Genomic DNA, 26129 nt, shown 5'->3' on the forward strand with positions numbered 1-26129 from the left:
CTTATGGCTTTTTAACACATTGCAGTTACTGTTGCGGAAGACTTTAACTGTAGTTCTATGTAAGCTATAATTTAATGTTGTATTTTTTTTCGATCAGAGCAAGTGGAGGTGCAGACCCATCAATCCATCATATATTTATAATCAATTCTCTTCCCGAAGTTTGAAAGTTGGTAGAGCTAAGCTAAAAACTTTTTATTCATTTATATATTTCTCTAGCAATGGGACATCCTAATATTTTAAGATATCAATTATGTTGTAAAATAGGCGCTGTTCGCACAATCCGCTTTAATTGTATGTTTTGTAAACTAATTATATTGTAAAGCTCTTTGTTTTTGTTGCTAAACCCTTTTATTTACTTTTAGTTGATGGAAACTATTGCATGACCGGTGGATCTGATAAATCAATGAAATTATGGGGATATTAGATTCCTCGGCAATCATCGATCTTGAAGACTTATATGGGGCATGGATATAAAGTCTTAGATGCTTAATCTTCAGCAAATAGCTCACATATAGTATCCGGTGGAATGGACAAAAAGCATTTTTTAATGGGACGTTAGAACAGCTCAAATAATAAGAAAGTTTCGACGTCATGCAGGTATGTTCTTTTTTTTTGGGGGGGGGGAGAGAAAAATTTTCTTAATGTTGATTTCATATGTAATTATTGGAGATCTTAATTGTTTTAATGAATGGCATTTTTTTCGCATTACATTAGGTAATATTTCCTTATCACTACCTGTTCGAGACAGCTACTTTTTGAGGGTAATTTGGGATCATCCCATCTACCTGTCATCACTGCAGAAAATGCACAAATCCCTTAATGAAAAAAGCAAATTCCAAAATAAATATTCCATTAAATTTATCAAATAATAATAACAAAAAAATTTATGTGTAAAAATATGTAATAAAAACAATCAAAACAAAGTAAAAATTTATGTTTTTTTATAATTACACATTGAATTATTCTTGATTTTAACCATGCTTATCAGTTTTGATGTACGTTCCCATTAACGCCATATCATGTCCATTCATGCACAATTTTTTAGGATAAATAATTCCTTACTCTTGAAAATATGCCACTGCCCTCTCTTGGGTGCTAGACAAATCTCAAATTCCAATCATTTTGCAGCAGAGTAAAAAAAGAAGAAAAAAAAATTGCATTTCATCACGCTAAAGGAAATTAACTTGTGTAGTCTAGAATTACACAGTAATAATCATAAAATTTGCAGTTATTGGTGCAGAAGCTGTCTGATTAGGGCAAAAATGGTCGATGGGAGAATCCCTAGTCGAACCTCCTAATTTTTTTTAAAAAAAGTAATAATATGTAGAGGTTTGCCTGAGGTAGCGTTAAGTTTCTCCTCTTTTGTGCTTTTTTTAATAGTTTCCCTTGTTTCATTGCCTGCAAGTCTCAAAGCAGTAGCCATTACTTTGGGAAGTTCTAATATTTAAATCTATACTCAATTTTGAGAAGCAATTGTATTTCTAAACTTCTCTAACCAAAAATTTAATCATTAAAAAATAAAGTTGATTTATATAATTAAATTCTGTCAAACTGGTTTTAAAACCACTGTGGGATTAAATTTGCCTAAAAATATCTTCTCTCTCTAATAAAACTCTTAGAAGAGTTTTGATGATGATTATTTTTTAATATTAATTAGATGAAGGGAAGAAGGCCAAGGCGGGTGTACTGAACTGGGAGGGTGTAGGAATCATCTCGTCCTCTCAATGTTGGCAATTACGGTCTTAGTTGACTATTTAAATCATAGTGTGCAAATTCTAAGTTATCAGTGTCAATAGATACAAATTTCAAACAATAATTTTTTTTTTAATTTTAAACCTTTTTATAGTGTTCCAGTGTTAGTTAATTAGCAGTGTTAGTTAATTTCCAATGTTCTTTACATATTAAACAGGTGTTTCCACTGAAAGCTATTTCAAAACACCTTAACAATGTTTGAAATAATTTGTTTAAAAAATTTGAGGCTAAGCTACAAATTACACATGTAAAAATAAATTCTTCTTAATTGTTTTTTAACTTTAAAAAGAAAGTGAGTCTTATGAATGCTGAATATTTATAATATATTATAAAAATGAAAATAAAAATGCTTCACTCACAACAGATATTAATATTAACTGATATAAAATCTTAATTCAGCATTTGTGAGTCCAAACCACCAATTATAGACTAAATTTGACCTACTATTAATGACAATTAAATATATAAAGTTGACCATAGAAATATATTAACATTATTATTATTATAAGATTATTATTAAAAACTATTATTAGATTATTATTATTAAAACTATAATATAGCTTCAAATCATGTGTAACTTGTCTAAAGGGATTAAACATAAGTGAGTAACAACAACAAAAAAGTATATTGCATATTTTATTTATCTATTTTAACAGTTCTCTCTTAATTTTCCAATTTTGTCTAGTTTATAGTTTAATTTGTTTCACTTGTACATGGCACTTGTTTGTTGCCATTACAGTGAATTTCAGTGGTCTTATGACCATGCACAAGTGTCAGTGTTGTAGTACTAAAAAATTTTTTCACCGGAACACAGCTCATTCGGAAGTGAATAGGTATAGGAATAAAGAGAAATTTAAACATTGTTAGCATGTTTCATTTCCTATCTAAAATGAAGGATATAACTAGAGATAAAATTATTTAAAAACAAGAATTTTATGACAAAAAAAAATTTTTGATATTTTTTTGCAAAAAAGTAAAAAATAAATATTTTATGTAACATATAAGAATCAAGTTGTAGTTCAAGTAAATTTTTAGAATATTATATTTATTTCATATCCTGAAATGTGTTGTAAGTATTTCTTATAAAATGTTTAAAAGGAAGCAGATAAAAAGTCAGCGCTTTTCAAATAACATGAACTAAGCCATCAACTTTTCATCTGCTAATTGAAAATACCTAATGATTTTTAGGAAAGGAGGCAAAAATTGTTCTTTGCTGCAAAGGACAATTTTGCCTCCTTTCCTAAAAATCGCTGTTCGAATTACAGGACGCTAGTACAAACAATTCTGGAGTTAAATGTACACACACAAAATCTTTGTTTTATTATTATACATAAATGTATTTTTGTTCGTCAAAAAAATATTAATAATCTGGAAGTTACATTTTACTGTCTGATTTCTACTTACACTTTTAAATTATTTCCCCCCATTTTCTGTAAATGAATTAAGTACAATTAGGTAATGTTTTTGTTTTATAAATTTTTAGCAAAATGTGTTCTTTAAATGATCTTAAATGTAATAATGTAGCTTATATTTTATTTTAAATTATTAAAGTAAAGTTAATTAAATCCTTAGAAAACAGTGTAAAAAAAGTATAATTTCAATTTGTCATTTTTAAGGTAAAATCTTAGGCAGAAAAACACTTTTGTAATTCTTATAGTTTGTAATTTCAGGAAACATTCCTTAAAAAAGAGAGAGAGAAAGATTATAATGCCTGGAAAAACAAACCTTACTGTTTATTAGTTAGGCTAATATTAGCATTTTGAAAGTTCTCTTAGTATGTATGTGAATTTGATCTAATTGACAGTTATTTATACTTTTCATCACTTACTATAATTCATCAGTTTAGGTTATGACGATGCTATAAAATTCAATGAAGAAGAATCTAGTTTTACTATCTGCTTCAGTTTATAATACTGCTTGTGCTTGGGATTGCCTTAGCAAGTCTCGCGAGCCTGTTCAGGTGATTTATCCTATTTTTATTGTTGATTTCTAAATGGACAAATTAATAAAATAATGAATTTAAATGCTATTTATCTTGCTTTCAGTTTCCTTTCCTTTATTATATTTTTAAAATTTTGTTGAATCAATCAAATTAATTTTATTAGAAACAAAAAATCGCAAGCAATTTGTTACTTTATAACCGTTTAATTTTAAAATTCGCTCAAAAGAAATATTTTCTATATTTATATATGTAAATGTATGTACAGAGTATTTGAAAATGATCACCTTTAGTGTATATTTTTTAAACCTTTTTCAAAAAAGTTTTAGTGGTTGCAAATTAAAATTTAAATGAGAATAAAACAAATATATCTAAATGAACTGAATCAGTACTGAAGAAGGTAGAACTTGAAAGACCAGAACTTATGTGAAGCCACCACTAGGAAAGTACTTTGAAATTTAAAGTTAACAGAAATTTTATTTTCAAGCATATTTTCTTTGTATGTTAATTTAAATGAATTATATGGTCATGATTAAAGCAAAGCAAAAAAAAGAAAAAAACATGTGAATAAATAAAGCACAAATATGATAATACATTTTCATTTGTGCTTGATCCACATTGTATTTTGCTTTAGTCTATACCATCTCCTTTTTTGGCTATTTGTGTATAGTTTTACTCATAAGGAATTATTTCAAAATAAGATTCAAGGTTACTTGAAATTTTTTAAATTTATTCCTAATAAAAATCATTTTTATTAAAAAAAATTTTGTGGCCATATTATGAATACTACAGAGTGTGTAGAGTTTTTATAAAATTATTTATATTTTTTAAAAGAATTTAAAGGGGTTTTTTTTCTACTGAGGGTTTATAAAAAGTGCTGAATTGTCCTTCTTTCAAATAAAGATTTTTTTCATTGCTGTGTCAATCATCGTCATACATTGCAAAAAGAAGCTTAACTTAGCAGTAACTTGTTATTTTATCATGATTATGTAAACTCTTTGCATTTTGTTGATTATATAAATGAAGAACTTATAACAATAGGAAGAAACAATTTTTATATCTGCATGTATCCTGATTATGATTTTTTTTTTATAAGTGATTAAAATTGAATGCTTAAAAGGTGCTTATTTTTTATTTACCTAGTACAGAGTGTTTTGTATCTTAGTATTATATACCTAGTACAGAGTGCTACACACTCTGTACTAGGTATTCACCAAGCCTAAGTAAAATGTGTTTTATATAATCGATATAAAATTTATTATAAAAGATTCATTGATATGTATTTGGCCTTCGAAAAAAAATCTGCATTTTATCTTAAAGTTTTAGGTGTTTCTTTTGAAGCACATTAAAATAATGTAAGTTTCTTTTTTTAAACATTAAATTTCTGTTATAAAGTCTTGCATGCATCATACAAAAGACATCTTTGTATTAGAATATGAAATATCTTATTCGTCTTCCTGTTGTAAAAATAATTACATTTTATTGTATCAATCTTTGAATTTTATAATGAAATGAGCAAAAATTTCATTGTTTAAATAAATGTTGTTATTATTGAGTATAATTTTAAATTTCATGTGATGCAAAAAATTTTATAACATCTTTGTCAACATCTCAGCAGAAATATGTTAATTTAAAACTCTCAAAGCATGAAATGCTTTTTATTAAAAAAAATCTTTTGTAAAAATAATTATTCATTACATTTTGATGTATATTTACTTTTAATATTATAATGAAATGAGTAAAACTGTTAAATTTTTAAATTATTAAAGTTTAATTTGTTTAAAAAATTTTAAATTTTGAAATAAGTTTTGTTTAATTTAGTATAATTTTTAATTTTAGGTTTGACATGTTGCAAAATATTCTATGATTTGTCAGTCTGTATCAGAGAATGAAATACTTTTTTTTAAGCATCTTTCTTCTGTAAAAATATTTACTCATTATATTTTAATGTATATTTACTTTTTATTGTATAGTTAAGTGAGTAAAATTTTTTAATTGCTTACGTTTTTTTCTAATATTTTACATTTAAAATTTTACACGAAGCAAAAGATTCTAGGACATCATTGTCTGTATCAGAGCCTATTAGTCTGTATCGTGTGACCTATTTAATGAACCAATTACAATTACTAAGATATATATACTTATATAATTAAGATACCGTAACTATGTTACTTATAGCTTCAAACACATTTAATTTTAGAATAATTTTAATAAGAGAAGTCTATTACACTTTCTTATAGTGTTATTGAAATCAGTAGTGAGATTGCTTGTTGATATCTGTCTAATTTTACTTTTGTTAAACTGTCTTCAAGCCAGTAAATCTTTGCTTGCAAATGTATGTAGATCCAAGTATAAAAAATGTTTTACTAGCAAATTTTTTCATACATAGAAATTGTTTATCTTGCAAAATTTTTCAACTGTCAACTAGTGTCATGTCATTAAACAAATCTTTCTCAGTGTGTTCTGACTTCGTATTAAGATGTTCAAACTAAAGTTTCTCAGGTGCCATGTTTCCTAATCAAGGTGAATTCTTTTAATTGTTTTGGCATGTCTAAAAAAAAATTTTCATAGGCTGCTATTTACCCAAATATTTATACTACATCTCTGCTTTTAAGCATCATAAGAGCCTGTTCCAAGTTAAGTTTCATTTATTTGTTTGACAAATTATAAGAAAAATTGCATTGCCTCTGTAAAAATTTGTAAAACTGAATCTGATAATACAAATAAAGGCTATGTTAATTTTGTATTGTATACAAATAAAGCTAAAATATTGTTAAAAGACCAAAAATTATGTCACTTATACACAAATTTAAAACAGTTAATAAAAAGTCACGGTGGCTCAGAGGGTGGAATGCTCATCTCACAATGAGGTAACCCAGTTGTAAACTTCAGCAATGGCTGGATATTACAAATTCTACACCCAGCTCATTCAAACCTGTAGATGTAAATTACCTGGGTTTTTCTAACTCAGGCTAAATACCCAAAATTTATAAATAAATGGGTATTTATCAATTTTATTGCAAATTTAATGGTTATCTGTTTCTTTAAAGTTTTACAAAATTATGTATATTTAAAGCATAATTAAAATTTACTTACATTTTCAATAGTTAATTCTTTTTTTATGAAGAAAAATTCATTCAATTTAACATGTTAATTAGTAAAATTGTACTTTTTTTAGTTTTCATTATTTGAGAGCAGTTATGGTTTAATACTCATAAAATTCACATTTCTAATCTTAATTCTCAAAATTTGTGGTTTTAAAAGTAACATCTAAAGGAAAGTTTTGCCGCAAATATGTTTTTGAAGTACGGAAATTTATTCAAATGTTAAGTAATTTACTTTAATAAATTTATCATACAATACTTATCCTAAGTATGAATAATGCATAATTTCTTGATTGATCCATAATTAGTTATGAAGTGATGCTATCTTTCTAAATAATAATTATGTCTTATGTAGCTGTCAAATTTGTTGAGTTTTACATCATTATTGCTAATGAATTAACAAATGAGATAGAAAATCTTCTAAAAGTTTGCAAAAAAACAAACCCTGCTTTATTAAAACTGTATTTATTTGATATTTTTTAATTAAATACACATCATTTATTGTTTTCAATTAAAAAAATTTCTTTTTCATAAATTAAATGCTATAGGCATCAGTCTGATTTGGACATAAAAAGTGAAAATATGCATAGCATAAGTTTACAAATAAATAATAATTAATTATTATAAATTTTATTGGCATTAAATATCTTTTACTCCTGATAGGTATAAGTGTAGAGTAATACTTCATGGATTTAGAATTTATAAAGTTTATCTTTCTTAATTTTATAATGTGAATAAACATTAGATGACTGAAATTTTAGTTATTAAACTGTAATAAAAACAGTTGATGTGCATGTTCACTTTTTATTCTTAAATTAGTTTTTGTATTGACAAAACTTATCACTGAAAACTTATAAAATGTTTCATATTACTAATCGCACGATGTATTTTTAATACAAATCACAAGATATTTTAATTTAAAGAAATATTTAATCAAAATTTAATATTGTTAATTTAATTAAAGACATAGAACGAAATTCAGGAGCTTTATTAATAATGAATATTTCTTATAGAATACAGTAAATAAGGCTACATTTTGTTCTTTTGTATAAATTGTTTTGTATTTTATGCTTGAAAAATAACTCATTAATATAAAAAATTTGCATACTTCAATATTTATTTTGATAAGGATTAAATTTTGAAATGTCACAAATATGTCTAATTTTTAGAAACAAAATTATTTTTAATCAAACAATACAGATTCTGAAAATCCTAAACAACAGATACAGAAAAGACTAAACGAAAGATCAAATGATTTTAAACTAATTACATTTATTTTATTTTTTTTAAACCAGACAAATTTAGTTTAAATTAAATTGTTTTCTGGATAAATTTCTCTTCAAATTTAGATATGAAATTTGTAGTTTTAGTTTTATAACTAATATTAAATTTACAAACTCAGTATAAATTAAAACCTTTCCAAAAACTTTAATCGTACTCTCTTTGTTCATTCAGGATTTCTTCTATCTAATCCAGTTTATCCCATTGTATTGAAAAAAATTATGTGTTTTTTTAAAAAACTGCAAATGTGAACTTAAATGGTTTAATATGATATCCATTTTATTCCACCACACATTGCGAACCTTTTTACATAAATTTTTTATTGTAACAATTTATCATGTTCCTCTTTATTTACAGTTTTTTTTTTAAATATTTCTTTGGGAACTGATATGTATAGTTAAAAGTTTGTTTTTGAAAATAAAGATAAAATTAGTATATTATTTTCAGGATTATAAGCAAAACAAATTCTGGTTATATGCTTTAAAAAAACCAAAAAGTGGTAAATACCCAGATATTTTTTTTTGTGGTTATTTATCTGAGGCAATGGTAAATACCTGCATAATTACCCTTTTTTTTTAAATAAAAAAAAACTAACCACTGGATATTTACTCAACCCACATCTATACTCAAACCACTATTCTTATACAAAATATCATCAGTGTTGAATTCCCTTGCCGTGGGAGGTTATCCTGGATTTCTCTCCTTGTAACGCTAATGCAGGCTAGTTCCATCATCATCATAGTTGGTCAGACAGCTCAATGTAGGCCAATGCCTTTCTCTGAAGATTTCTCCATAACGATTTCTGATTTATCTTTGATCTCCAATTCTTTTAATTAATTCCAAGAAAATCAGATTCCTCCAAATCAGCCCCGCTTTCTTGATCCATTGAATCTAAAAAGTAATATCTTTCTAATTGTATTGTCACCACTCCTTCTAATCACGTGGGCCATCCAATTCATTCTATTTATTTCACATATTTAATAATATCAGGCTGTTTATAAATCTCGTACAGTTTAAAGTTAAATCTCCTTCTCCAGTTATTGTTTTTATTTACACTAAGTGCGGGTTAGTTCCACCAAGATTTAAAGTTGAAACATCTATACAGGACTGTTTCTAATATAAAAAGGTAAAAAAGTGGTGTATAGTTTAAATTTAAGAATAATAAATGTTTTCATATTACTTTTCTAGAAATAACGAGCAACAATAACTGCCAACTGCAACCAGCTTAACTATTTTTTCTTTTCTTTCGGGAGCACTGTTCTAATACAGCTACTTTAATTTTAAAGATTTTAATCCTTTTACTCCTAATTCTTTTCTGTCCAAAATATAATCAGCTTATAAAAAATTTAAGAAGTTTAACTTTAATATAATATGCCTTTTTTCTTTATCCATGTACTGATACTTACACATAATACTGAAATCTTTGTTTTAATTATTAATGTTTTCCAACAAAGAAATTTATTTTTTCATGTTTTATTTTATCATATTAATTTTTATTTATATTGAATCTGCAGTAGAATCATGGCTGTTGAGAGTGCAGATGAATTTTATTGCATTATGGGTGTTCTCACACGTGAGATTTTAGAGTTTGGTCTTATGGATGCAGATATGTTTGTTAAGGTAAGTTTTTTTTCCTTCACGTATGTTAAAAAATATTTTTAGTGGTAAAATTTTTCAATTTTCTATATGGTGGTGAAAATGATATTTAAATTATATACATTTAGTTTTATATTTGTTTAAACACAAATTTAAAACTTATAAAGACATGTGGTTTATGTATATCAATAATGAAAAAAGACTTTCTTCCAAGAGTAATTAAAAAAAAAAAAATTTATGTGTCTCGGTCTAAATTAAATTATTATTCTTCGATATATAACAGTCAAATCAAATCTTAATCTTGACAAATTCAGAAAAGTATTAACCTTTAATAAGAACAACTAAGATTTTTTTTCTGCAATTAGTTTGTAATAATTATTTTAACCATTTTAGTTTGAAATATTTTACTTAATACTTTACAATATTATACTTTATTTATAATATTGTTATTAAAGTATTGTTATTAAAGTATTGTAACTAAGTAATTTGAGTTATAATATGATAAATTCTTCTCCTGCAATGTGTATTTAAAAGGTATTAGGCATTATTAATATATTTTATCAAAGCTTTGATTTATATGTACGAATATGTTTCCTAAATCATGTACCAAACTTGTACATGATTTACGAAAGACCTACATATTTTTATCAATTAACTTTCAATATTTTATCCTATAACTTCAGCATTACTGTGTCCATATGTTAGTAATCACTATAGGTAATAACTTTTGCTTGAAAAATTTTAATGCAAGCAATTCCTTATTTTTTGTTAACTTATCTTAATAATTTTTTTGTCTTACTTTTATGATTTGATTTAAATCATCGATCCATGTAACATGTAAAAAAAAAAAATTAAGAAAAATGTCCAAGATTTATAAGTCTCTAATTTTATTATTTGATTTAAATTATTAACCCCTTGCTTTTAGCTCTTTTACTTTTCTACCTTGTAGAAATATCAAGTAATTAAAATCATGATTTAATTTATTAATTTTATGGTTTGGTTTAAATCATTGCCACCCAGCTTTTGAACCTGTATGAAGAAATCAAACAATCAAAACCATGTTATCCTGTCATTTGATTTAAACCATTGCCACATCAGACTTGGAAAAATCACTGTATGCTTGTATTCTTACAACTGCAGGACCTTAGGGTTAGTTATACTTACAATATACAATTATTCACATCTTTACTCTCATCTGATGCTAAACTGCAGATCATTCTATTCTTGAAATATTTTTTCTAGACTATGTGGCTCTTGCCTCAACTGCAGGACCTCATATACAACCATTATAATATGCAACCATATATAGTAGTTATAGTTGTAATAGGCATAGTTATAATATACAACCATGCACTTCTTTAGTTTCATCTGATACTGAACTGAAAATATTTTTTTTCTAGACTATGTGTACTCTTGCCCTATTCCCTTTCCCTCAACTGTAAGATCTCCGAGATAGTTATACTTATAACATTCAACCGTTCTCATCTTCACTCTCATCTGATGCTGAACAGCAAATATTTTCTGGAGAAGGTGATGAAGATAATGAGGATTTGAATACCACAAAATGGTATTTTTCAAACGAGCTTTAGTGGTACAAGAAAAAGGGTATGCATTAAATGATTTACTACCATACCATTTATTACCATATTTTCTCATACGCTCCAACTAATATGCATACCTGCCAAGTCTTTTGTTTTTTCAACGAAGACTCCTGTATTTTACAACTATACCCTATTCACCCGTATTCTTAAATTTGCCCCCAAAAAAGAATTTTTGGCAATAAGATATCGACTGATGGCAAAAATAATTTTCTTATTCTTCAACAAATGGTGTTATTGCCAGTACTGCAGTACTGGCAATAGCACCATCTGTTGTGATGATAGTTTAAGTAATTATAAACGTGATTGTTAATAGTTAAAGTAATTATAAGTAATGCTTTCAAAAAATCCTTAGATTAAGATTTATATGCTTATTTTTTACTTTGCTAAATGTAAGTGCTTATATTATTTCCGATTTTGAATTTCTCTTTTTGACTTACTTGATTATGCATGATGTATCAAAACTTAACTCGCAACCTAAAAAATGTTGCTAGTAAAATCTCTGTTATTTTATTCCCTAATGTTAGCAGGTATGCATATTTCTATTGGACCGGTACTCTTGTATGCGGACCACAATTATATAAGCCCCTTTCAGGTCTACTGATACATTCAAATTTTTCTGATGGCCACCCATTACAAGAGCAATGGAAGTTTATATTGGGTCAATTAATGACTATAAACCATTTATCAGAGATTCTAAGTTTTACCAATTTGCAGGGTGTTCTATTAAGAGCGCCCTAAATATACATTTTAGAATCTTTATCAAAAATGAATATAAAAAAAAGCATGTACATTGGTGCTAGCACCATACATAAAGCACAATACATTAAGACTGATATAATAAACAAGACAGGTTTGATTCTAGAAATGCTTTCAACCTGCAATTGAACCTGTTTTGTTTATTACATCCATCTTCCTATATCATGGTTTGTCAAATTTTGATAGTCCTTAATTTTTCCTCAGTAAAACGTTAATTTACGACTCAGAATATTTTTACTTGTAATTTCTATTATTGTAAATTTCTATTGTTTTGTCAGGGAAAGGTCCTTTAAAAAATTCCTAATTTTGGCATATAAGTAATAATTGAAGTAAATTGTTGAGACAGAAAGAATTTTTTATCTTGTGAAGTACTTTTGAACTACATTAATCTTATAATTCAATACATTTCCTGTTACTCATATTTATAGATATAGTTATAATTTATTTGAAAAGAAATACTATAAAAAAAATTTGATTACAAGAACTTGGTTCATCCACTTCAATTAGTCTAAGTATTAATGAAAATTTTTTTTATTGATATACAAAAGACTGCTCAGTTTGAAATTTTTTTTTCCAAAAGTAATTAGCTTTTTATATGTGCCCAAAGAAAGAATAGGTTTATTTTCAAAAGAAAAAAAATAGAACTTGGAGTCTTAAAATCATTTATGTGTCTGTAATTATGTAATTATCAGTAATTTATTCAAGATACTTTTTGTTTTAACAATCCTATGAAACTTTTGTAATTAATTGTTAAAAATATATGAAATATTTATAATAAATTATTAAAATTAAATTATATATTATTTTAAATTATAAATTATAATTATATATTAAATTATGTATTTAAATTATATATAATTTCTTTTATTATTTTTTTTTCTCCTTTTTTGCAATAATTTTTTTCTTTTTACTGACAACAGATGTTAGGTTTAGATGCAATGCTCTGTTTAAAACAAATTTTAATAACTCCTACCATTATGTATCAAAATCACATTCAAAGAAATAACTAAATTAATACATCACTTTTTATTACATAAATTTCAAAAAAATACAATTCACTTTAACTAAATTGCTTCATTGCAAAATAATAAACATAACTGAAAATAAAATACATTTAATCATCAAATAGTTTTGTATTTTCCTATGTAAATATGAAGGGTTTTCTGCATTAAAATACAGGATCAGCAACTAGAAAAACATAATGTGCTGTTAAAAAATTAAAGTAATTGCTAAACAATGTTATAATAAATAATTTAAGAAAAAACTTTCCAGAAAAATATAATGAAATGATCATTGTTTACTAATGCATCATAAATAAAGAACTTAGTAGAATAAAGAAGTTACCGTGGGCCCTAGGTTGTCAACCCAATTTATGCAATTAAAAACATCACTAGGAGCACAGAAAAGTCTCCAAATAGTCACCTTTTCCTGAAAATAGTTGCTTTTTTTAGCTTTTTCAGGTGAAAAAGTTGACTCAGATCCAAAATAGTTGCATTCTAGTTGCCTATGGCAACCCTATATGTATACTGAATTAAATTTTTTCTGTGACCTCTTTAAATAAGTCATTTTATGAGAAAATAAGTTTAGTAAAGAGCTTCCTATTGTACCATATTTTGTAAAGTTAATTGTATATAAATTCTCAAAAATGCCACTTAAAAAATAAATAGGACAAGTTTCTTCCCCAGTAGAAAAAACAATTAAATATTCTGCCTTTGAAGAATTAGATCTCTCCCTACTATGCGAAAGAAATATAAGATACTCTTTAAAAAAGCATTATCATCCAATATTAAAGCAGTTCATTTTATTATTAAAATATAATTGCAATTCAGTTTATTGTAATGCAAGTTAATAGCTATTTTACAAGTTATTTCTTACATTATTTCAAAATAAATGAAGCATAAACTAGGGAAATAAAAACTAGAGTTTTTAAGAAACTGCTAAAATATCTATAAAATTTTCTTTGGGAGAAAAATAGGGATGACATATAAATCTTGTTAAAAAAATAAAATCTTACAATAGGTGATAGATTTTAGTGATATAAATAATAAAATTAATAATATAAAAATAGTATTTTTTAAAAAAAAGTAAGATCAAAAACATTTACTTTCTTGTATGTATCAGGGTTTTTAACCCCCGAAAAAAAAAACTGGTTTTGTTTTTAAAAATTTTCAGAGTCTGTTTTCCACTTTGCCTAAATATAACTTTTTAGGGGGGGGGGTATTGACTAAAGTCTTTCTTTTCTTTAAATCAATTATTTACTTATTTAATTTTAATTATCTGACCTTTTCTACATAATCTTAGTGTATGTATATAACATTAATACTGGGTAATAGAGGAAACGAACTCAGTAAAGATTGTTTAAGTTGAATTTAATGTTAATCTCAGGTCTGTTGATTGTGGTATTTTAAGTAAAACTAGTTCTTATAGGATGAAGGGAATGCTATTAGAGTGAATCAATTAATATAAAAATCTTTGAAGAAACAGTACTTCAGCTGTATTAAGCTGTTCGACAAAGGGTGTACTAGTAATAACTTTATATTAACGAGAAAATAAATCCAAATCTTAAAAAAAATTAATGCCATGAACAATAAGAAACAGAGCTAACAAAAATTAATGTAAAGTAACAAAGCTAACATAATATTTTAGCCCTGCTCCTAGAAGAGGATGTATTAAAATTTTTTCCTTAATACCATTGGGATAAGACAAAACTGTAAAGTTAATTTTTTTAAAATTTCAATTAATTATTGAATTATAATTTTGCAAAAAACGTATTCTTTCAAACTAAAATTGTTCTCTTGAAAATAAAAATTTTAAAGAAAGTGTTATAATAAAATTTTCTATTATTCGTATAAATACTTCCAGTTTGATTGTAACATAATAAAAAAAATAAAAAAAATTTTCTTACATACTTTATAATTGTGAGATTTATTGCTTATGGAAATTTGTACAATTTCAAACAAACATTAATCAACAATTTTTAAATGTTTACATAGAAATGATTTGCCACAAAATCCTCTATGTTAAATGGTGGCATTTTTTTCAGAAGAAACTTATTTCTTACAGGACAGGAAAAAACAGGACAAAATGGAATAAAATAAAAACGACTAATACTATTGCTCAAGAATATGTATTATAACTAAAACAAATTAAATTTATTGTTACGGAAAGTTTATCATTAGGTTTGAGCATTCATAATCAACATTATTTAATCATAAAAATAAACTATTTGCAATTGAGAATTCAATATGGGTTTTTAATTGTATCTATGTTCAGTGTGTGATTTATTGATTTAGTAGTAATTATAAAATTCAATTATGTTATTTTGATAGTTCTTTAATTATAAAATTAGAGTTTAACATATTCTTTAAAATGAAATAGTAATGATGAACTAGCTACCCTTAATTTCATTGGAAAGTCATAAAAACTTGCAGAATTTTTTCTGTTATTTGTTTTTTATCTATGTATAAAATGATAGGTTATTAAAACCACAAAAATTAATATTATTAATTATGCTAGATTGCAGTTATAAACTGTTTAGTAAAAAAACTCTTTAAATATTTAATATTTCTGACTGGGAAAGAGTTTCTTCCAATTGGGATGAAAGAAATCTATTTCTTTAAAGGTGTTTTTTTTTCATCACCATGGACGAAATTTGCCATACCTGATGTAAAATAAAGTGAACAAATTTAAGATTAAGTCAATGTCTCTAAAAAATGTTTAAAATAAAATGACATTCCATGTTCTTGTAGTTTTTAAAATTATTTAAATAATGTAATTATTGAAAGAATTTAAGCTTCCCAAAGTTTATTTTTATCTACTTGTTAAACACACTACTTTTGCTACAGTAGAAAGTATCAATGGGGATTAGGTGTTTTCCATCACCAGTGTAAATAAATCGGTATTGTACTTATCCAGTATGCTTATATTCCTTATTGTAATTTTCAAATTACACTTTTAATATTATTTTTTAATCTAATCTAAAGTATATTTTTTTCTTATTTATATAATGCTGCAATATGTCAATAAGAATATTGTTAAATTTAAAGCTCCATTATGTTAAATTAAGTAGTAATAAAATAGTTATTTTATTCTTCATTCTTCAAACTGTTTGTACTAAAACATACTTTACAATCTTTTGTAAATTGATTGTAAAGATACATACTTATTTTAGTTTATATTTTTGGAGTCTGTTTTTCTTCATTTGTCTCTATCATTCTGTGATTTTTTAATATTAAATTAAAAAATATATTTAAATTATTTTAATAATTTCAATTTAAAATAAATTATTTTAAATTGAATTTTTATTTATGTAATTGAATTAATTACATAAATAAAAATGGGGAAATTATAAACCCATATGGTTTTTTGATCGCAATTGTGCAGTTATTTTTATGGATTTCAACATGACTTCTCAAATTCCTATTTTCAGGGTATCTGTGTACCTGGAGAGTCATAAGAAATCATGCAAAACCATAAATTTCGGTATTAAACGAAATTTGTCATGATTTTAACTATTTTTGTTTTTAAAAAAAGCATGGATTTGGATTTGCTGAAAAATCGAATTTTTAAAATGGAATTTAACCCCCCCCCCCCCAAAAAAAAATTATCATTGTGTTCTGAACATTTGAATTTGTTATAAAATCCCCACTCACAGTCATATTTTATTAAAATATAAAATGTTTTTATCATGTTCTTTAAAGATTATGGTGTTCTTTCAAAAAATGAATGAAAAAACATCACTTCTAGAGGGCATTATCTTTTAAACTTCTGTGATTTCAGAATTTTTGTTATTGTTTATTTTTTTTATTTTATCAATATCAAATTCTAGCTGAAGCAAGCCAGTCATTGACGAATTTTTTTATAGGAAATGAGAACAGAAAAACTAGGAGTTTCTTTCCTTTCCGATGAACAAGAAAAGTATCTTTAAAATATAATTCTGCAGAAAAAAAGAAAAAAATCATTATTTGCTTCTGTATTTTTTTTAGCTATTTTATTGCTTCAACTCTTTCTTTACTCTGGATTTTAAATTTAAAATCTATTAATATGAAGATGCAGAGTATAGCAATTTTGGTTATACCTATCATTTCAATTAATGGTATAATGCTTTTTTAAATTTATTGTTGTGTTTTTGCCGGAGAAAATAGTAACATCGGTAAGTCTTGAAAAATTCATGGAATTAGTCATGAAAAGTATGAATTTGAAAATCTAAAATCTAGCAGATACCCTGTATTTTTTTTAACACGAAGTTCAGAATTACAAGTTCGATGAATACGCGTTAGTGTAAAGAGAAGGATAAATTGGATTTTTCTCCTAGTGATTGTTGAAAACACATATAAGAATGGCAACAAAAAAAATTATTAAATAAATAAATTACGTTTTAATTCAATTGAAAAACTTTTTTTTACATAATTTTTTACTAAAAATGAGATTGATCGTAATTGAAAAGCTAAAAATATAATCACTCAAAATTTATTGATCGCCATGGTCGACCAGAAACCATAATTCCTAAAACCTACTAATAACATATGTATGCCTCTATGCCTGATTTAATAAAAATCATAGATCGTATGAAATTTTTTTTTCTTGAAAATGCTGCATAATGCTTCATTGAAAAAGCTTCATAAGAACATTATTTAAAAAATAATTGAAATAATGACTAGTCAATTGATATTTACTCAATCAATAGGCTGTTTCAGTACTGATAAAGTGATGGCTTACTTTATTTCACTCTGTACAAAAAAATGGGTATTCAGCTAGTTAATGATAAATAGTTTCAGAACTTCTTTTTTTTTTATCTATGAATATTTTCACAGTTTTTTCAAAGTGTGAATGCACATGAGTTAGAATGAACTAATTATTTTCATTTTATTCCAGAAAGGCATAGAAAATCTATTAGTTTAAGTGTTGTATAATTTTCTAGTTAGATATATAAAGCAAATAGTCATTAAGTGTGTATTTTTTGTTTTTTTATCCCTTGTATTAACACTTACATTTTTTACTTACATTTACTTAACATTTTTATTAATTTTGTGACTGTGAAAATTGTTTTATTATTTTTAATAATACCTAATAAATATATATATTTATGTTTGTAAAAAAGAAATTTTAATGACTACATATGTTTTACTCAGGCCATTAAATATTATGATCTTTTTTGTTAATTATTTCCGTTAAATAATTTTAACATGATCTAAAATTATGTTGTCATATATTTTAGGTTCAGTCAACTGTGTTAACTTCACAAAAGATGGTCTTGTCTTCTTGCTAGCAGTTTAGACAATACTTCGCGACTTACAGATAAAGACGGGGGTGAAGTGCGTTCTGAGTAATTATCATTATTTATTTTAACTTTGTTAACTTTTAACTCTAAAATTACTTCAGACATTGAGTAGATTTATTTACGTTTCACTTCTTATCAAGTTTTTGACAATTTTACCATTGATAGAACCGACACATCAAAAAACTGTTTTAAACTTAATTAACTAAATATCCTTATTAATATAAGTTTGTTATTTTCACCTAAAATTAGCTCATTGAAGTAATTTTATGTATTTAAATCTTCAGTTACCACTTTTCTTGTACAGATTAAACTTATGTTGAAAAGTAAATTTCTCAGAAAAAAAAATATCCTTTTTATACGCAAATGTACTTTATATATGAACACTATATGCTAACAAAAGATCTGCTTGCTGAAAGCTCTGTAATTGTTAAGTTACTTTTAATAAGACATTTTAACTATTGAAAAGTACCTTAAACATTCTAACAATTATTTATATCTTCATTCCTTTACATAGAATAAAATAAGGTGATTTGAAGCTCTTAAGTTTAAAAGTTAAATTACTAATTACAAAATATAAAAAATTAATGCTTTTATCAGCTTTTTTTCTGATTTTGTCAATTCTGTTTTGAAACTGATCCAATGTTATAATTTGGATTCATTCCACTTTTATTAATATTGTGCAGTTGATAAAACAAAATGCTGCAAATTATGAAAAGGAAATAGAACATTTTGATTTCAATAATATGAAGATTAAAATAATAATAACTCAACGTAAAGATTTCAAATATTCTTTAGAAGAGTAGAATTTTCTTATAAAATAATAAAAAGAAAGTGAAGATGAGCTGAAATTTTGTTTATGCTCTAAACTACACTTTCTACATTGGCGTAATTATTCATAATATATTTAGTTATATTATTATATATTAGCATATGTTTATTCATTGGTGTATAACTATAGTTTAATAAATATTATAAATATATTACTAAAACTTGTATTGTAACTATCATTAGTTTTTAGCAATTTTAAACAGTTTTTGGCAGTTTATGATACTGAATATGTTAAAGACCAAACCGTCCTTTCTCTTTTAAGAAAAAATCAAGAATACTTATCTGTTTTTAGCAATCATTTTAACCCTTATTAACTACAGTCAATAAAAGGAATGTATTAACATTTTTTATTTGGTTTTTATTTCTATGTAATAAAAAAAAGAAATGAAAATATATTATCAAGACAAATGAAATATTTGTGGAATATACAGCTTTCATAATACCTGAAACAATTTTAAAGCTGTTACACTTACATCATTGTACTACTGTTAAGCCTTAACTTGCCAGATCCCTTGGCCAATATACTGGCTTTTGCAGGAGTGCTTTTATCATAATAAAAATTTTTATTGAAGGAAAAATAAGAATTATAATAGCAGAATTTTTATCATAAATACAAATAAGTAGACTTGCAGTAAAGAATTAACAAGATTTTATGTATGCTGTAGTCTGTATACATCTTGTAAATTTTTCTTTCTTTCTGTTTTTGAGCTTAGCAAAAAAATTCAATAAACCTGATTAATTGTCACCTTATATTTCAATAAAAAAATTAACAATGTATTTTTTTTTTGTTGCGCTAACTCTATAATAAAACTGTACACTAATTTTCAACTTATATTTTTGTAAAAATTGAGAAACTGCACATACCTATTTTTTTTCCTCCGTTCCACATTTAAATTGATTTCTGACGCAATAGCAAGACACTTCAGTGCACTAATTGTCAACTTGTCTCAAAAGGGATAATTTGTTGTTGAAAAATGTCTCTTCATGTGCTGTTCTTCATTTTAGTTACAAATTCACCATATTCCTTAAAATTTAAAACCCAGCTAAAGCAAAATTAAAATAATTTTATCCTAAATCCTTATATTTAAGTAGAGTAGCTAGAGTAACATTTTATGTGCCACATTGATTGAGAGCTAAAGTTTACTAAAAAGAAACTAAACAAATATTTACCTCATAGTCATTAACAAAAATTTAGTCACTAACTTGATCAAGTGGAATATCAAAAAAGTGTGATAGCTATACTTGGCACTTCATTAAAACATCTGAGCTAGTTGATAAATAATTTGTGCAACTTTGGCATAGTTGTGTCTCTTGGTTGGGTAGAGGGCGGTTAAAAAAATTAAACATAATGTATTAAATACTGCTGCCATTTCAACAAAGAAACTCCTTCAACAGATACTATCTTTCGAATCTTAATTTCTGTCTTTCAGTCGAATATTGTCTTTCGAATCTTAATCTTAAAGGACTACTCTCGTTATTTTAAAATACAATTGAGTATAATTTCATTTAAAATGTATTCATTTTTAGAACAAAAATGTATAATTACCTCTGGAGAGACTTTTAGGTCATTTAAAAAAGTGAAACACGGTTTTGTATCTTATTCTTGAAATTTTCAGGTATCATTTTGATAGTAACAGAAGATTTATGCTTAGTCCATGCAATGAAGGCACACATAAGTTTTATGGTCCCAGGAAACAATCTTGCAATGTTATATTGATTTGTTATTGATCTGTTATATTGAATGTTATATTGATAGAAATTTCAATGAAGTTTTCACTGTTAAAAATTGTTTGAAATAACAGAATAAAGTTTACTTTTTTTTTCTTTGAAAATATGTTTAATTTTGTTAGTCTGGTTATTGTGAATTCATGTGTTTGTTTATTTAATAGTTGAAATCCAAATATTAATTTTTTATTTAAATGCAGCTTGATTCTATTGCATGGAATTATAATAGTTTGTAAGTTTTATTATTATTATTATTATTGTTTTATTTTTATTTATTTATTTATTTCCGTTTTATCTGTCATACTTATTTTTGAAGCTTCTGAACTCTTTATGCAAAAGTTTTCTATAAAATATTTTATTTTTTAAATATGTTGGCAGTAAAAAATAAAGACAGTCACTTTGAATTTTTGTTCATACCTGGTTTTATTTATTGCTTTTGTGTATTTCAGTAATACTGAACATTTTTGAACCAAGGGGCTATATTTATGCCCCTTGTTATACTCCATGTCTAAAGTAAAAGTACATAAAAAAAATTCTTCAAGTCTGTAATTTTTTGATGAAATAAAACATTTACAATATAGCATTAGAATTGCATGTAGAACAAGGTTTTGAGTTCTTTCGCAATTTTATGTATGTCAATTTAAACAGTTTAGAGCATAATATCAATTTTAACTGTAAACAAAATTTTCTATTTTGATCATTTATTGACTGTTATTTTTTAATGGAATTAAAAATACAGCTTTTATATGTTTTTACTTGTATACCCAAGATCTTAATTTTAAAATTAGACTTTTCTGAACCAGAGTGGAGGGATAATAAAAACTTTTAGAACCCTGAACTTAAAATATGGTATTCAAATTATGTATATGTCAAATTATGTATAATTATGTATCAAATTATGTATTGTATTTCATATGATTTTAAATTTAGTTATTTTTTAAGACATTGTATTACGCCTGAAATTTTAAACTTTTTATTATTTTTACAATTTTATTAGAGTTTAAAAAATATGATACATTTCATAATTTTTTTTAAACATGATTTTTAAAATTATTTTATAGTTATTTAATATTAATACATAAAATAAGATGAAAAAGTGTGACTTATAATTTACTGGGTTATGGTCTTTCAAAATATTTTCAACTAGTCAACAACTTTTGCTTTGAATTTAAGCAACACAATCCCCATTAGATAGATATTATAACTTAGTAGAAATTTTTCATTCTGATGCCTTTCATTTTTTAATTACAAATGAAATTTTGTGCTTTAATATCAGCATGATATTATTTGTTTCCAAGGTTAAATGCATCTGGGGGCAAGAAAAACGACAGGAATAATTGTCCTTATCCCGGCACTACTGAGGGCGCAAATGGAATGCTACTTAAAGTTTTATCAGAATTTCGTAAAAAATTGCTTAAAATTTTTTTAAAAATGCAACAAAAAAAAAAAAGCTTTTCATTATAGGTTAGTTTTATAGTGACTGATTTAGGTTTTTGCTGGGTTTTCTTATTTTTTAAACTTTCTTTTCATTGATAAATACTTTTTTTTAATTATCTGAGATGTTTCCTTCTCTCCTCACTTAATTCTCCTTCTATAAGCAATAATGAGATTATTTTTTAAATGTATTTAAAAAAAGAAGTTCAAATTAATTAGAAATATTGAAAGTTTACTTGAATTGACTTATAAAAATGTAAAGTGGCAAATTGAGAAAAAGCTCTGTGACTAATGTTACAGGTTACTGACAGATAATGTACATTATAATTTTGATTATTATAAGTCAATTCATTATAAGTTATTATTATAAGTCAAATTATTAGTACATTATAATTTTGATTATTATTACTACAAAAGTTTTTAATTTCATATCTTAAATAAATAAAAGCTAAGAAATTCGTTAATGGAGGGTTGCTGTTAAATGTTTTTCTTTTAATTATGTTGTCCTTTGTATCATAGAATTGCCCATAAGTTAGTAATTACTAACAATGAAAGAATAAAATTAGATGGGTACTCTAATAAAACAATTATAAATTTATATGCTGTACATTACTGGAAATTAATATTTCACAAATCAAAATACATAAAGTACCTTTTTGATTAATGTTATAACAGGAAGCTTAAAAAATATAAAAATTAGACCCTTCGTGCTTTGAAGAAGCCCAAAATGAATTTTTTTTTTCAAAACCTATCTTTTGTTTTGCCTGTAACCGAAATAAACTTTCATGGTATTTTAAAAATCAATAAATAGGAATGCAATTAATTTCTTCAAATGAATAGAATTCAATGCCATATATGATTTTATATTTAAAGGCATATTATATATCTTTAAATTTTGTTTTATGTAACATAAAATCTGAGTTGATCTCATAATGTGTTAGATTAACTTTATAGTAGTTAAAGCACAAAAATATTTTTCCCATATTTTTATAATTTTTGATTTGAGTTTCCTTTTATTCATTAGTTTGTATTTCAAATACAAACTAATGATTGTGCTAATGTGATATAATCAAAACGTTTTCTTTTCGTTATCAGAATGTTCACCATTTAAAAACTGTATATGCTTGTCATTGATCACAAATAATTAAAGGTTATGGTCAATGAAAAGTCTAAAACACAGCTTAATTTGAGAATTTTTTAAGGCTATATGGAAGCATTTTAAATTATTTAAAAAAATTTTTAAGTGTAAACAGAGTCAGATTGAAATATGCAATTTTTTTACTATTTTCTGTTTCGGACTTTGTCAAAAATTCGTTGTGGTGGTATGGACCACCTTGGTTGAGTCTACCTAGTGAGTTTTGGCCTTGTAAAATTAAAAATGAGAAACCCATTGGAGATTTAAAATTAAGAAAAGAATGTGAAATAATCTCCCAATGTAATTGTACAGTGTTTGATTCAGAATTTGTGTTAGATTTAAATTAGTAACTTAGATAGAGTGTTAAAAATTACAGTACTGGTTAAAAGATTCGTCAACATGCTCAAAAAATTACCAGTTGAGTTGGGATCTTACACAGCAACTGAGCTCTCAGAAGCTGAGATGGACTGGATAAGGTATGAGCAAAGTCTTGTCTACTCTTCTGAATTGGAATGCATTAAAAATGGTAAACAGGTATCTAAAAAGTAATCTCTTTATTATTTCGCCCCATTTTTAGATAAAAATAATGTTTTGCAGGTAAAGGGAAGGTTAGAAGAAATTGAATTTTCAGATAGCGAGATTCATCCAATTCTTTTACCTAAAAAGTCGAATTTTGCTGAATTACTAATTTCGAGAGAACATAAAAGGGTTTGTCACGGTGGGGTGTCCGCTACCCTCGCAAAAATTCGCAGTGCATTTTGGATTCCGAATCAGCAGGGTAGACAAATAGTGAAAACAGTTTTAAAAACTTGTCTCAGTTGTAAAAGGTACTCTTTGAAATCCTGCAGAACAAATTACTGCACAATTACCAAAGACTAGAGTTCTTGAAAACCCCCCTTATGCTGTTACTGGAATTGATTTTACTGTCCAGTCACTGTCTTTACTAGTCTCGTCGAAATCTTATATAACCTTGTTTACACTTGCTGTTACAAGGGTTGTTCATATTGAGTTAGTCACAGATATGACAACAAAAAACTTTATTTGTCTTTAAGACGATTTTTGGGAAGAAGAGGAAATTGTAAGGTCATCATTTCGAATAACGCTAAGAGTTTTAAAAATGCAGAAAACATTTTTAAAAGTTTTTCTAAAATTTTAGATGATTCAGAGTTAAAAAATTTGTGGCTTTGCATGACATAACAGTTTATCCCCCCTCATGTTCCTTGGTGGGAGGATTTTATGAAAGACTCATGAAGAGTAAAGAACCTTTAAGAAAAATTCTCGGTAAATCTTTTCTTAGCTTTGAAGAAACGACGATCATTCTAGCAGATTAAGTAGTTACATGTATCATTGCCAATTTTATGCTTGTGTCATTACAATGCTTTCTTTTCGTTGTTTTGTATTTGCATATGATTTAATATAATTTAATTTGTATTTGCATTTAATAGCTTAGTAAATGTACTCTTAACAGAGTACAGGTGGGGTGTGTGAAGAATATTCGTATCCAGAAGTGCTCGAGCAGCGCCCCTATGTAATTGCTATATGAAACGCATTATGTCTTGAGTGTCTGTGTTAATATGTATATGTTTGTGTTACGTCCCAATAAATGTTTCTAAAGGTAACAATTCGTTTGTCAATTTGAAAGTTATTAGTTTCGTAACACCTAGATATTGTATTTGGAATTTATTCTACATTGGTAGGTACTTCATTTACGTCGCACTAGATCTATACAATGGACTATTTGCCATGGTCTGGAAAATATCCTTGAGGTTGATCCCAGAGACATGCCATCACAATTTTGATCCTCTGCAGAGGGTCTGGCCCCCCTCCCCTGATTTGATAGCCCGATAATCTGTGCGAAGACGAACACTTTATGATAAAATTGTTTAATGAGGACCGATAACGAGCACCCTTGGTGTCTACGCAGGCTGATCAGAGTGGTCACCCATCCACTTACTCACAGCAGTTATCTTGATTTCGGTGTTCCGCTACGAACTGTGTCTTTACGATCATTCCACTGCACATTCGACGGGACTAATTTTTTTTTTGAAAATGTCCATTTAGAAATACTGATTTTAATAATTTCATCAATATTTCGTCCACATACATAAAACAAACTGTAAAAAAAAAAATTAAAAAATCCAACATTTTATTCATAACACGAGCGTGGAAAGTTGTAGAACTAACAATCAAGTATTGTTGAGGCAATATTTTTCTTCTTCCCCTGTGTTTAGTGTTCGTGATGTATTTATTGATCAGTGGACTGTAACACACATAATAATTTATTTACAGAATTATTGATATAATAATTGACAAGATCATTTTAAAGTGACAGGGTTGAATGGCAACTGAATTCTGAATAGCAACTGATATTGACTTGATATGGCTTAATTTGACAATTCTTAACACCCTGCAATGGTTGTTTTCGCACGAATATAATCGCTCTAACACATAAATTAATCACCCTCAAGTGAATGAGCTATATGCTAATTATAAATTACTCGCCAATATCCTTAAACAGGTTGTGGACGAAGAAAAGATATTCTTTATGTGCTGCTTACAGAGTGAATTAGACGTGATCTTCAATTTATAGCGATGCAGATCATTATAGTAACTGATTATTATCGAATGCTGAAAACCTTCGTTGGATATGATATACATGTTACCGGCAAAGTATGAAGCGCCGGCATTGTATAGAATG

At 26.1% G+C, this 26129-nt stretch overlaps 1 non-coding gene across 4 annotated transcripts; it reads left to right on the forward strand.

Annotated features, from left to right (window-relative positions):
• The first annotated feature begins 63 nt into the window (after positions 1 to 63).
• On the forward strand, positions 64 to 25050 carry LOC122273437 (uncharacterized). 4 transcript variants are annotated; one of them, XR_015433913.1, is made up of 7 exons: positions 64 to 291; positions 363 to 597; positions 3594 to 3712; positions 9591 to 9696; positions 11073 to 11277; positions 18247 to 18354; positions 23808 to 25050. It is a non-coding gene; the product is annotated as an uncharacterized LOC122273437 (transcript). The 4 variants fall into 4 exon arrangements; XR_015433911.1 differs by having other exon boundaries at positions 3599 to 3712; positions 18247 to 25050; XR_015433910.1 differs by having other exon boundaries at positions 66 to 291; positions 18247 to 25050.
• Positions 25051 to 26129: the final 1079 nt, after the last annotated feature.

Source organism: Parasteatoda tepidariorum, chromosome 5 (assembly GCF_982258835.1).
Source record: "Parasteatoda tepidariorum strain Cologne lab strain chromosome 5, Ptep-v5.0, whole genome shotgun sequence".
NCBI classification, from domain to species: domain Eukaryota; kingdom Metazoa; phylum Arthropoda; class Arachnida; order Araneae; family Theridiidae; genus Parasteatoda; species Parasteatoda tepidariorum.